The sequence below is a fragment of the Gorilla gorilla genome, chromosome 4, assembly GCF_029281585.2.
Source record: "Gorilla gorilla gorilla isolate KB3781 chromosome 4, NHGRI_mGorGor1-v2.1_pri, whole genome shotgun sequence".
NCBI classification, from domain to species: Eukaryota; Metazoa; Chordata; class Mammalia; order Primates; family Hominidae; genus Gorilla; species Gorilla gorilla.
Genome location: NC_073228.2, coordinates 25,739,483 through 25,753,303, shown reverse-complemented (window position 1 = coordinate 25,753,303; position 13,821 = coordinate 25,739,483). Strand labels below are relative to the sequence as shown.

The window sequence follows — 13,821 nt, the reverse complement described above, 5'->3', positions numbered from 1 at the left end:
CCTCCACCAAGAGGATGCAATGGGAAGGACACAGCGTCACTTCTGTGATATTCCTGCCAAAAGCTTAGTAACCTGGATTGTGTCATGAGAAGGCACTGTACACACACAAATTGAAGGACATTATGCAAAATGACTGCCCTGTCATCTTCAAAAGGGCAAAAGCCATGAAAGGCAAAGAAAGACTTAGGGAACCCAGGTGGACATGAGAAGTGGGTGCACAGTGTGGGCCCGAAAGGGCATTTGGTGACACTTGAATGGAAGGGTCTAGGGCCTCTGGGTAAAGAGAACAAGGAAGTTTTTGTTCTATTCTTACAACTTTTCTGTATGTTTGTAATTTGAAATCATTTAAAAAATAACGAAAAAGAAAAAGAAGAAAGAAAGAGAGAGAAAGAAAGAAGGAAGGAAGGAGAGAGAGAGCACAAGACAGAAACAGAAAGAAGGAAGGAACGGGAAGGAAGGAAGGAAGGAAGGAAGGAAGGAAGGAAGGAAGGAAGGAAGGAAGGAAGGAAGGACCCTTTTTGTGGTTTCCTTGAAAGTCCTTTTATTGAGATGTGATTTTTAAACTGGATCATACGAGGCCTCAAATTTTATTTGCATCATCCCCTAAAAAGGAATACAAGCTTGGCCCCCACCCCACTGCCATCATTGACACTCAGCTCCTATTTGCCAGCTACTGAGCTTTGAAAAATTATGCAAAATAACAGTGACAGGAAAATGGAGAAACCACTAAATCAAACTTAGTTTGACGGCTTCTGTGGGCTGTTACATGTGTTTGTAATTACAACTTTGATGTTTACTCTTTGGCTGGTAAAAATTTCCCTTGTTTGAACAATTAAATACAAAGATAATAAATGGTAATCTGCATAGTTAATAAATTATGAGTATAATTATGATTAATTTATTAATAATCATAATTTTGGGATTATGATTATTATTAGCTGGCCACCATGCCCAGCTAATTTTTGTATTTTTAGTAGAGCCAGAGTTTCGCCATGTTGGCCAGGCTGGTCTCGAACTCTTGAACTGAAGTTACCCGCCTGCCTGAGCTTCCCAAAGTGCTGAGATTACAGGTGTGAGCCAGTGCCTCCGGCCGAACTTGAACATGTCTGAGAACTACAAGGTATTCCTGGCCGGGCGCGGTGGCTCACGCCTGTAATTCCAGCACTTTGGGAGGCCGAGGCGGGCGGATCACGAGGTCAGGAGATCGAGACCACGGTGAAACCCCGTCTCTACTAAAAATACAAAAAAAAAGTTAGCCGGGCGTAGCGGCGGGCGCCTGTAGTCCCAGCTACTCAGGAGGCTGAGGCAGGAGAATGGCGTGAACCCGGGAGGCGGAGCTTGCAGTGAGCCAAGATTGCACCACTACACTGTAGCCTGGGTGACAGAGCGAGACTCCGTCTCCAAAAAAAAAAAAAAACAAAAAAAAGAGAGAACTACAAGATATTCCTAAAACTCTTCCAGAAACACACATGGCCCTAATGAAGAAGTCTTTGGAGAAATAAGATGCAATTGCACCTTTCAATTATTTTCACCTTCCAGTTTGTGATACATTGGGCCACATAACTTTAGCACCATCTGGTTGATCAGTTAACTGATCTATCTTCCCTCCACGCACTTCAATTCACATTCCCAAAACTAACCTATGATAATAACTGAGGAGCTGGCTGCTTACCAATGTTAAATGACAGTTTTAAAGACACATTTAAACTTACCATTGAAGTTTTATTTGGCAGAGCAAGTGGAAAAACTGTTAAAAAATATGGAATTTTGGCAAATCAAGTGGCTGTTTTGTATTTTCAGGGTTTATACTCATCAGTAAAGATTGGCAACTCTTGGGTTTAATGTTACACTTAACATGCTATTAATATATTTTAACAGGCCAGGCATGGTGGCTCACACCTGTAATCCCAGCACTTTGGGAGGATGAGGCAGGCGGATCACTTGAGGCCAGGAGTTCAAGATCAGCCTGGCCAACATGGTGAAACCCCATCTCTACTAAAAATACAAAAAAGTAGCCGGGCGTAGTGGCGGGCGCCTATAATCCCAGCTACTTGGGAAGCTGAGACAGGAGAATCATTTGAACCCAGGAGGCAGGGGTTGCAGTGAGCTGAGATCACTCATTGCACTCCAGCCTGGGCAACAAGAGTGAAACTCCATCTCAAAAAATATATATAATATATATTATATATAATATATAACATATAAATATATACGTATATATATATACAAGCATGATCAAGAATACCTGAGAATTTAACAATATATAAAATAACAACATTTTTATCACAAGTAACATGGGACCTCGTCTTTTGAAACTGTTAATGACTTTATAGCGTTTCTTACCCTAATTTGTAAATTAAACTATAGAGACCTGGATTCAGAGTCCAAGGTTTTTGTATTCCTGAAACCACATTGCATCACATGTTCAAAAACTTTCTTATTTACTTCCCAAGCAGAGACTTTGACCATGACATTAAACATTTAGCAACAGTTTAGATTATTTGTTTAAAAACCTACTTTCAATGTTGTCTCCTTCTGAGTTGGAATTCTAGTCAATAGCTACCAACCACATTTCAGAGAAAAGATTCAAATGCCTTCTCTTTATGATAAAATATGTCAGGAACTAGATATGCATTTATAAGGGGTGTAAACGTGTCACAGGGCTTAATGGGCATGATTAAATATGTCTAGAAATCAATAATGGGCCTAAGTCAGCACTGGGACATTTTTGTGTGGACACTGGGATCCTCTGCATACAGGTAGCTTTTACCTTGAAAAAACTAATATCCATATGTTGCAATTTCTATTTTTATCTAGAGTAGTTAGTCTTATCCTTGGCTGCATAGTAGATGTTCCCAATTGTTTGTTAAAAATACCAATACTCATAATTTCTGGGTATAGTGCTTTTTTTTTTTTTTTTTTGAGACGGAGTCTCGCTCTGTCACCCAGGCTGGAGTGCAGTGGCGCGATCTCTGCTCACTGCAGGCTCCGCCCCCTGGGTTTATGCCATTCTCCTGCCTCAGCCTCCCGAGTAGCTGAGACTAAAGGCTCCCGCCACCTCACCCGGCTAATTTTTTGTATTTTTAGTAGAGACGGGGTTTCACCGTGTTAGCCAAGTTGGTCTCGATCTCCTGACCTCATGATCCACCCGCCTCGGCCTCCCAAAGTGCTGGGATTACAGGTGTGAACCACCGCGCCCGGCCAGTATAGTGATTTTTAAAACAATTGTCCAGGTAAGTATGATGGAAGTAAGGATAAAGATCCACTGATCTAGCATGTCAATGTTTACCTAAGACAAGTTCAACTAATATGGTTCTACCACATACATTTTCTCTCTTGCCAAGTGAGACTATTTTCTGTACTTTGAATATGACACAGCTCTGAGTCTCTTGTGCATTTTCTCCTAAGTGCCATTAATGCTTTTATTTATTTATTTATCTGGGTGTTTTTTGTTTGTTTGTTTGTTTTTGACACTGTCTCACTCTGTCGCCCAGGTTGGAGTGCAGTGGCATGATCACAAGTCATTGCACCACCATGTCTGGCTAATTTTTTGTATTTTTGGTAGAGGCAGCATTTTGCCATATTGTCCAGGCTGGTCTCGAACTCCTGGCCTCAAGTCATCTGCCCGCCTCTGCCTCCCGAAGTGCTGGGATTACAAGCATGAGCCACCACGCCAAGCCTTATTTCTTATTTCTTTATTTTTTGTAGAGATGGGGTCTCCCTATGTTGCCCAGGCTGGTCATAAACTCCTGATCTCAAGTGATCTGCCTGCCTCAGCCTCCCAAAGTGCTGGGATTTCAAGCATGAGCCACCGTGGCCAGGCTTTCTTTTTTTTTTTTTTTTTTTTTTTACAAACTGCTACTAAGCCCTTACTAAGCTGTAATTTGTGGTTGATAACGGAATTTCAGAAATAAACAAGAGTTGACTACTGGCTATAAGGAGTTCGCAGTTTACTAAGACTGAGGTACAATGCTACAATTACAATCATAGAAGAAAGTGTCAGGTACATGTGTATCCCCGCACATAAGGATGTAGTGGCAATGATGAGGATGTTCCAGGTTGTTGCCAAAGAGCAAAGGCATAAAACAGCATCATGCACCCAACAGTTGCAAATTGTTGAGTGTTGCTGGTGCAGAATATTTCAGGTAAGGAATAGCAGGAAACAAAGCTGGAGAGTGGGTAGGAACTAGATGATAAAGGCTCTTTTGTTTCGTTTGTTTGTTTGTTTGCTTTGTTTTGTTTTGAGACAGTGTCTCACTCTGTTGCCCAGGCTAGAATGCAGTGGTGTGATCTTGGCTCACTGCAACCTCTGCCTTCTGGGTTCAAGCAATTCTCCTGCGTTAGCCTCCTGAGTAGCTGGGACTACAGGCATGCCAGCACGCCTGGCTAATTTTTGTATTTTTTGTAGAGACAGGGTTTCACCATGTTGGCCAAGCTGGTCTCAAACTCTTGACCTCAAGTTATCCGCCTGCCTTGGCCTCCCAAAGTGCTGGGATTACAGGCATGAGCCACCATACCCAGCCCCAAAAGTCACACAGATATTAACCAGAAAGTACTCATTCTCTAAGCCAGGAATCGAACACGGGCCACCACTGTGAAAGGAGAGAACCTTAGCTATGGAGCTACAACACTGGGCCTAATTTTTGTATTTTTAGTAGAGACGGGGTTTTGCCATCTTGGCCAGGCTGGTCTCGAACTCCTGGCCTCAAGTGATCCACCTGCCTTGGCCTCCCAAAGAGCTGGGATTACAAGCATGAGCCACCGCGCCCAGCTGGCAAAGGCTCTTGTAAGCCACGTTTAGGAATTAGAACTTATCTTGAAGGCGGTGAAGGGGAGGAACCGGATCACGTTTGTATTTTCGAAAGTATATCGATAGCAGTGTAGAAGACACACTGGGATCAGAGAGTAGTGCAGGGAGAAAGAGAGACTGGAAGAAGAAAAACCGTAGTATGTTGCCACATAAACTCATCTTCCATTCATTCCACTCTCCAAACCAATGGCATCTTCTGTGGTGTTCATCTGTGAGATGAACAATATGAAACTGGCCATTCTGATTAACCAGAACATGTGCTGCTTTTGTGAAGCATACATTAGAGGGAAGGAATTTCCTTCCCCTTTTCCCCAAAATCAAGGCCTGAAATGCCAGAGGAACGGAGTCCTAGCTAGGGGCCAAAGTCTTTACTTAGAAACTGGCAGGAATTTTGCTAGGCAAATTCACCAACCCATATGTTACGTGTTAGATTGGATTTGGAGAAAGGTGCTTAGATATAATTGTGATATTGAGTCTGTGGAGGATGGTGTGCACTAAATAGAAAAAGGAGCATAGTCTCTGGCTCTTCATAGAGTGACCCCATCAGAGAATGGGGGCAAGTTCATCACTGTGGCAAGACCATGGTGTCATAGCTAAGGACAGAGGTTTTAATCACCGTATACTTGAGTTGGAGTCCTGGCTCTGCCCCTTAGTAGCTGTGTCATCTTGGGCAAGTAACATTCTCTAGTCAAGTTTTCATGTCTAAAATGGAAATAATAAATAAAACCCCCAGCCAGGTGTGGGTGGCTCATGCCTGTCATCTTGGCACTTTGGGAGACCAACACGGATGGCTCACGAGGTCAAGAGATGGAGACCACCCTGGCCAACATGGTGAAACCCCATCTCTACTAAAAATACAAAAATTAGCTGGACATGGTGGCACACACCTGTAGTTTCAGCTACTCAGGAGGTTGAGGCAGGAGAATCGCTTGAACCCAGGAGGCGGAGGTGGCAGTGAGCTGAGATCGCGCCACTGCACTCCAGCCTGACAACAGAGCAAGACTCTGTCTCAAAAAATAAATAATAAATAAATAAACAAATCCCCTTTCAAATGGGTGTAATCAGGATTCAATTAGAATGCAGGCAGGATACTTAACTGTAGCTTTATTTATAATGGTGAAAGTAAGCACCAAAATATCCCAAAGCAAAGAAATGGTTAAAATAGAGAGCATCTCCATGATGTAAGATTATGTAGTCATTAAAGAAAAAAAGCAATCTTTGAAAACACAAATAATGATCTGGGAAATTGCTTATGGCATGAAAATAAAATACATAATTATATACTGAATATGATTCCAATTTTGATTATGAGATATACAAATGCTGAAAGAAATAACCCTAAGTGGTGATATTACAATGAGTGTTTAATGAAAGTTAGTTCTTATTAATATTCTTCTTGTCATTAATATACATGCCTCTGATGTCTTACTCCAAAGAATTTGAAATTCCTACACAAAATCACACAAAGGTAGGCATGTGGTTCATGCAGGTTAAATGAGCGTCCCATAATGATACTGCTTACCCGGTTTTAGTCCCCATGAGTAGGAAAATTGTAAGTCTCCCCAACTTATCTTGGTATAGAAAATAATATAGATGCTTCTGTGACATTCAGTAGGGTCATTATGTCACCCAACTCTCAGCCAGTGACCACCACAAATTGCAGCCAGTCCCTCCAGAGTCAGCTGTTCAGCTGGCTGGATCATCTCAGCCCTCTGTCCAGTCCCAGTGTGAGAGTCTGGTATCAGCCCCCCAGCTCACTTCATTTTCCTGCTTCACAAGAAGTTCTGAGTTAGGACAAGTTTGAGACAAAAAGGCCATGATGCTTTGGAATACAAAGAAGAGAACACTGAGGCCGGGCACGGGGGCTCGCACCTGTAATCCCAGCATTTTGGGAGGTCGAGGTGGGCAGATCACATGAGGTCAGGAGATGGAGACCAGCCTGGCCAACAAGGTGAAACTCTGTCTCAACTAAAAATACAAAAACTAGCTGGGCATGATGGTGCGCACCTGTAGTCCTAGCTACTCAGGAGACTGAAGCAGGAGAATCACTTGAACCCGGGAGGTGGAGGTTGCAGTGAGCTGAGATCGCACCACTACATTCCAGCCTGGGCGACAGAGTGAGACTCCATCTCGAAAGAAAGAAGAGAACATTGAGACCTTTCACACAACTGTCACGGACTATTTAGAAAAACATATTGTGAGAATTAGAAAGAAGTTATGGGGATGATCTCATCACCAGAAAACCTAAAAGGGAATGAGGTTTAACAGATGAGAGCCTGATAATAAGATTCTGGAAATGCACTTGCTGACGATCTGGTGCAGAAGATGAGGAGGCAGCCAGAGAAACTAATATGACTTCCCAGGAAGTTTTTCTGATGAGCTCAGGTTGGGAAAGAAAAAAAAAAAGGATGGAGGAAGGGGAATATTACATGGGATGAATTCGAAGTACAGCATAGAGGCCGGGCACGGTGGCTCATGACTGTAATCCCAGCACTTTGGGAGGCCGAGGCAGGTGGATCACATGAGACCAGGAGTTCGAGACCAGCCTGGTCAACATGAAGAAACCCCGTCTGTACTAAAAATAAAAAAAAAATTAGCCAGGCATGGTGGTGCACGTCTGTAATCCCAGCTACTCAGGAGGCTGAGGCACCAGAATCGCTTGATCCCAGGAAGTGGAGGTTGCAACGAGCAGCAATAGTGCCATTGCACTCCAGCCTAGGTGACAGAATAAGACTCTGTCTCAAAAAAAATTAAAAAAAAAAAACGAAGTACAGTATAAACCAAGTCCATAAAATGTCAGGAGCTCAGCTGACTAAACTAAATCCAAGATGGGATAAAGATCAGAAAAAATGCAAAGACAATAAAGTGTAGAAGTCAGGATGGAAAGAGGAAGGAAGAGTTATTGTATTTCATGGGGAAGATGATTCGTACATATGGAATTATACTTTTCTCATTATGAGAGTAATATAGTATCATTTAAATCAATCTGGAAAACAAACAGGAAATGACTAAAAATCCTATAATATCACCATTTAGGGTTATTTCTTTTCAGCATTTGTGTATGTCATAATCAGAATTGGAATCATATTAGGTATATTGTTGTATATTTTATTTTCATATCATGAGCACTTTTCCAGATTATTATTTGTGTCTTCAAAACTTGCTTTTTTCTTTAATGTCTACACAATCTTACATCATGTAGATGCTCTCTATTTTGACCATTTCTTTACTTTGGGATATTTGGGTGCTATCTTTCACCATTATGAATAAAGGTACAGTTAAGATTCTTTTTTTTTTTAAGGGAAAGTGAGTTTATTAGGAAAGTAAAGGAGTAAAAGAATGGCTTCCCCATAGGCAGAGCAACCAAGATTCTTTTACAAATTTTTTTTTATTGAAAGAGAGTCTTGCTCTGTCGCCCAGGCTGGAGTGCAGATGCAATGGTGCTATCTTATTCACTGCAACTTCCGCCTCCTGGGTTCAAGCTGTTCTCCTGTCTCAGCCTCCCAAGTAACTGGGATTACAGGTGCCCACCATCCATACCTGGCTAATTTTTTGTATTTTTACAAAAGCAGGGTTTCACCATGTTGGCCAGACTGGTCTCGGATTCCTGGCCTCAAGTGATCCGCCCACCTCAGCCTCCCAAAGTGCTGGGATTATAGGCATAAGCCACCTCACTCGGCCCTTTTATAAAATGTTTGAATAAATTGTTTCCTTAGGATAGAGTCCTAGATGTGGAATTACTTAAGCAAAGGGTAAAACATTTAAGAATCTTCAAACATACTGCCTAGTTGCCTTCCTGAAAGGTTAGCCCAATTTTTGTTCCGATTTACAAGGATGAAGTTTCTAAACATAAGGTTGAAAGCTGACAAAGAGAGAGACCGATTATTTAATTGTTAGTTTTCTTCTGACTTATTGGTAGAGTTTGAATATTTGTGCCCCCAAATCTCATGCTGAAGTGTAATTCCCAGGGTTGAAGGTGTGACCTGGTGAGAGGTGAACGGATTATGGGCAGATTTCTCAGGAATGGAGTAGCACCATTTCCTTGGCACACGTGAGTTGAGTCCTCATGAGATCTGGTTGTTTAAGTGTGTGGCACCTCCTCCCAGCTCCTTCCCTTGCTCCCTGCTCCCTCTTCACCTTCTACCATGAATAAAATTTCCTGGAGGCCTCTCCAGAAGCCCAGCAAATGCTGGCTGTGTAAACAGCCTGCAGAACCATAAGCCAATTAAAACTGTTTTCTCTGTAAATTTTCTAGTCTCAGATATTTCTTCACAGCAACCCAAGAACAGACTAAAACACCTATCTAGCAAAAAAGAAAGAAAGAAAGAAAGAAATTACACTCACACTGAAAAATTAAAATGGATATCAGGAAGATGGAATAAAAGTCCAGCTAGAAAATAATACAAGAAACTAGCTGTCCAAAATGAATTTAGGGGCTAGAAACCCAGGAAAACATATTCCAAGTTGTTAAAACATGTAATTGTGACCCTGGGAAGTTCACTATCAACAATATTTACAATATAGGATGGTAAGGAGGACAATCTAATAACATGAAAATTTTATTTTAAAATTCATGTACAATTGGCTGGGTGAGGTGGCTCATGCCTGTAATCTCAGCCGTTTGGGAGGCTGAGGCTGACAGATCAGTTGAGCTCAAGAGTTTGAAACCATCCCGGGCAACATAGTGAAACCCCATCTCTACCAAAAATACAAAAATTAGCCAGGCGTGGTGGCACACGCTTGTAGTCCCAGCTACTCAGGAGGCTGAGGCAGGAGGATCACTTGAACCCAGAGGCAGAGGTTGCAGTCAGCTGAGATCACACAACTGCACTCCAGCCTGGGCAACAGAGCTAAAACCTGTCTCAATTAAAAAAAAAATACACGTACAACACTGTGATACTGTTAAGAACATATACCCACATACACAAACCTGCACATTCTGCACATGTACCCTGGAACTTAACATAAAGATTTTCTTTTTTTTGAGATGGGGTCTCTCTCTCTGTTGCCAGGCTGGAGTGCAGTGGTGCAATCTTGGCTCACTGCAACCTCAGCCTCCCCAGTTCAAGAGATTCTCCTGCCTCAGCCTCCCAAGTAGCTGGGACTACAGGTGTGTGCCACCACACCCAGCTAATTTTTGTATTTTTAGTAGAGATGGGGTTTCACCATGTTGGCCAGATGGTCTCCATCTCTTGACCTTGTGATCCGCTCACCTCAGCCTCCCAAAGTGCTGGGATTACAGGCGTGAGCCACCATGCCCGGCCTAAAAATTTTTTTAAAAAGAATATATCTAGAAAAAATGCTGGAAGTTAGTGTACCAAAATATTGAGTATTTGAGTTAGAAGGAGATTTTTTTCTTGTTTTCTCTGCTTCCAAATTTTATGTAATGTGTTTGTATTATTTCATGATGGGAGAAAAAAACATTTTCAAAAACTAGGAACACAAAGATGCCTGAAGACACAGGAGGAAAAGCAATAGATTCTGACAGCCAAGCCTCAGTAAGTTTGACATAAATCCACAGCCCAATGGTATGAATTGTTAAACAAATGGTTTATGGGTATGTAGATGAATGTGAAATGATGACTGAAAAATAATATGAACTCTCTTCAAACATTTGAAGGTTTCAACAAATTAAATCCAATTATGTTTTTTGACATTGTTATTAGGTTAGTAGAAAAGTGCAACACTTTAGCTACAACGTATATCCCTCTTTTAGCAAAGCATTTGATGAGTTATCTACTGGCATCCTTGGGAGTAAGATACTGAACTGTGGATTGGGATATGGTACTTCTAAGTGATTTGACAGCTGCTTGTACAAACTGTATATGAAAAGTTCTGCTCAATAGCTATAACATGAAACACCCAAACTTCACAGAGGTTTATTAGCTGCCATAGGTCTAGATTATATGAAAGTAAAATGAGGACTTGGGGAATGATTCATTATTTTTTAAGAGAGTAGAGGCATGAATGTCTCCCACAAATATCATCTATTGCTTTTTGTTTTAAGCTTAAAGCTTTTTTTTTCTTTTTTTTTTTTTTCAGATGGAGTCTTGCTCTGTCGCCCAGGCTGGAGTGCAGTGACACGATCTCAGCTCACTGCAAACCTCCGCCTCCCAGATTAAAGCAATTCTCCTACCTCAGCCTCCCGAATAGCTGGGATTACAGGCATGCCCTACCACGCCTGGCTAATTTTTGTATTTTTAGTAGAGACGGGGTTTCACCATGTTGGTCAGGCTGGTCTCAAACTCCTGACCTTGTGATCCACCCACCTCGGCCTCCCAGAGTTCTGGGATTACAGGTGTGAGCCACTGCGCCCGGCCTTAAGCTTAAATCTTTATATATATATTTATTTATATTTATTTTTGAAACAGGGTCTCACTCTGTCACCCAGGCTGGAATACAGTGGGATGATCTCCACTCTCTGTATCTTCAACCTCCCAAACTCAAGTGATCCTCAGCCTCCCAAGCAGCTGGGACTACAGGTGTAAGTCACCACACCCAACTAATTTTGGGTTTTGTTTTGTTTTGTTTTGTTTTGTTTTTTGGTAGAAACTGAGTTTTGCCATGTTGCCCAGGCTGGTCTTGAACTCCTGGCCTCAAGCAATCTGCCAGCCTCAGCCTCCCAAAGTGCTGAGATTACAGGCTTGAGCCACCCCACCTGGCCTAAATCTTTAAGTTTAAAGTGAGTATGAACACCCACCGATGTTGATTCATACTGGCCTCTTCAAGAGGACCATGGATCTTAAGAAGCAGTCTTATGATATTGTGAAAGTAAAATATCTTCAGCCCCCAAAATCACTAAGGAAACCTCAAGCTGGAAACTGCTTAGGGCAAACTTGCCCCCCATTCTATTCAAAGTCACCCCTCTGCTCACTGAGATAGATGCATATCTGATTGCCTCCTTTGGAAAAACGAATCAGAAACTCAAAAGAATGTAACCTCTCTGCTTTGAGTCTTCCTGCCTTTGCTTCAAGTTGTCCCGCCTTTCCAGACCGAACCAATGTACTTCTTACATAAAGCAATTAATGTCTCATGTCTCCCTAAAATGTATAAAGCCAGGCTGTGCCCTGACCACCTTGGGCGCATGTCATCAGGACTTCCTGAGGCTGTGTCACGGGCGCAGGCGCATCCTCAACCTTGGCAAAATAAACTTTCTAAATTAACTGAGACCTGCCTCAGATTTTCTGGGTTCACAATGTCTAGATATGTGAACAAGCACAAATACATCAAGGAGCTTGACAGATGACTGCCCTTGTCTCCTAGATCAAAGGAAATTCAACTTATTATTTAACCTGTCAAGAATATCTGTGCTTTCCCCTTTGTTTCTATGTGTTCTCTCATTAATTTTCTTCAACATGGCATGTCCCCTTCATCTACTGGCTCTGTTCGAAAATCTTCACTTTTGTCTGTCTGCCAATATCCCACAGCTAAGGAACCTCACACTACATACACACAAATATACTCCTCTACCCCCCAGTTCATTATTTTAAAAGCTGACAGTTAAGAAAAAATTTCAGGCCAGGCTCACTGGCTCACGCCTGTAATCCCAGCACTTTGGGAGGCCGAGGTGGGGGGATCACCTGAGGTCAGGAGTTTGAGACCAGCCTGCCCAACATGGTGAAATCCCGTTTCTACTAAAAATACAAAAATTAGCCTGGTATGGTGGTGGGCACCTATCATCCCAGCTACTCGGGAGGCTGAGGCAGGAGAATTGCTTGAACCTGGGAGGCAGAGGTTGCAGTGAGCAGAGATCACGCCACTGCATTCCAGCCTGGGCAACAGAGCAAGACTCCATCTTGGAAAAGAAAACGAAGAAGAAAAAATTTCAAGAATAAGACAATAGGCTGGATGCAGCAGCTCACGCCTGTAATCCCAGCACTTTGGGAGGCCGAGGCAGGCGGATCACCTGAAGTCAGGAGTTCAAGACCAGCCTGGCCAACATTATGAAACCCCATCTCTCCTAAAAATACAAAAAATTAACGGGGTGTAGTAGTGCATGCCTGTAATGCCAGCTACTTAGGAGGCCGAGGCATAAGAATCCCTTGAACCTGAAAGGTGGAGGTTGCAGTGAGCTAAGATCACACCACTGCACACCAGCCTGGGCAACAGAGTGAGACTCTGTGTAAAAAAAAAAATAAGACTATAGAATTCTTTCCGCAGTCCTATTCTGTTCAATATCTTCAACAAATTGGATAAAGAATAAAAACAAGGGCCAGGCGTGGTGGTTCATGCCTGTAATCCCAGCACTTTGGGAGGCCAAGGTGGGTGGATCACGAGGTCAGGAGTTCAAGACCAGCCTGGCCAAGATGGTGAAACCCTGTCTCTACTAGAACTACAAAAATTAGCTGGGCGTGGTGGTAGGCACCTGTAATCCCAGCTATTCGGGAGGCTGAGGCAGAGAATTGCTTGAGCCTGGGAGGCAGAGTTTGCGATGAGCCAAGATGGCGCCATTGCACTCCAGCCTGGGTGACAGAGCAGGACTCCATCTCAAAAAAAAAAGTATAAGAACAAAACTACAAATTTTCAGATGTTACGCAACTGAGAGAATGCAGAGAGAGTTGATCTCAAAAACCTTACCACTTCAGCCGGAAACCACAGGATACATTTCACAAGATCACTGCAAATCTCAGCATGCAGGTGAAGTGGAGGAGGAAGCAGCATCAGCTTGAAGAAGTTCCAGATGTTTCCATCAACCACAAGTTTAGCCTGACCTGCTAGTGACACAGCTGAAGTGTAATTGAATTAGGCTGTGTTCAGACACAGAAAACTCCAGTCTTGAACACAATTACTGCTTTGTACTGTGTTGGTCAGACCAAAGTTTGGCAGTTCTTCAGGAGCATACTGAAAAGCCAGACCTCTCTGAAGGACAATGAAAACTCTGAAAGCCATGTAACAGGATAATAAGTCAAAGTATCATGAAAGCCTACCCTGGAGAAGACTAAGAAAGTCTCCAAATATTTCAAAAACCGTTATGTGGAAGGAGTTTTAAACTTGTTTTCAGTGGATTCTGA

The 13,821-nt window shown here is 42.5% G+C and overlaps 1 protein-coding gene across 2 annotated transcripts in view; it reads right to left on the bottom strand.

The window, feature by feature from the left end:
• The window catches only part of APOH (apolipoprotein H), a 34,598-nt gene extending 21,019 nt beyond the window's left edge, over positions 1 to 13,579 (bottom strand). The window contains exon 1 of one of the 2 annotated variants that reach the window (XM_031011330.3): positions 13,388 to 13,579. The gene's annotated coding sequence lies outside the window, so the exon portion shown is untranslated. The remainder of the gene's footprint in view (positions 1 to 13,387) is intronic. The other variant, XM_055387021.2, reaches the window with a different exon arrangement.
• Positions 13,580 to 13,821: the final 242 nt, after the last annotated feature.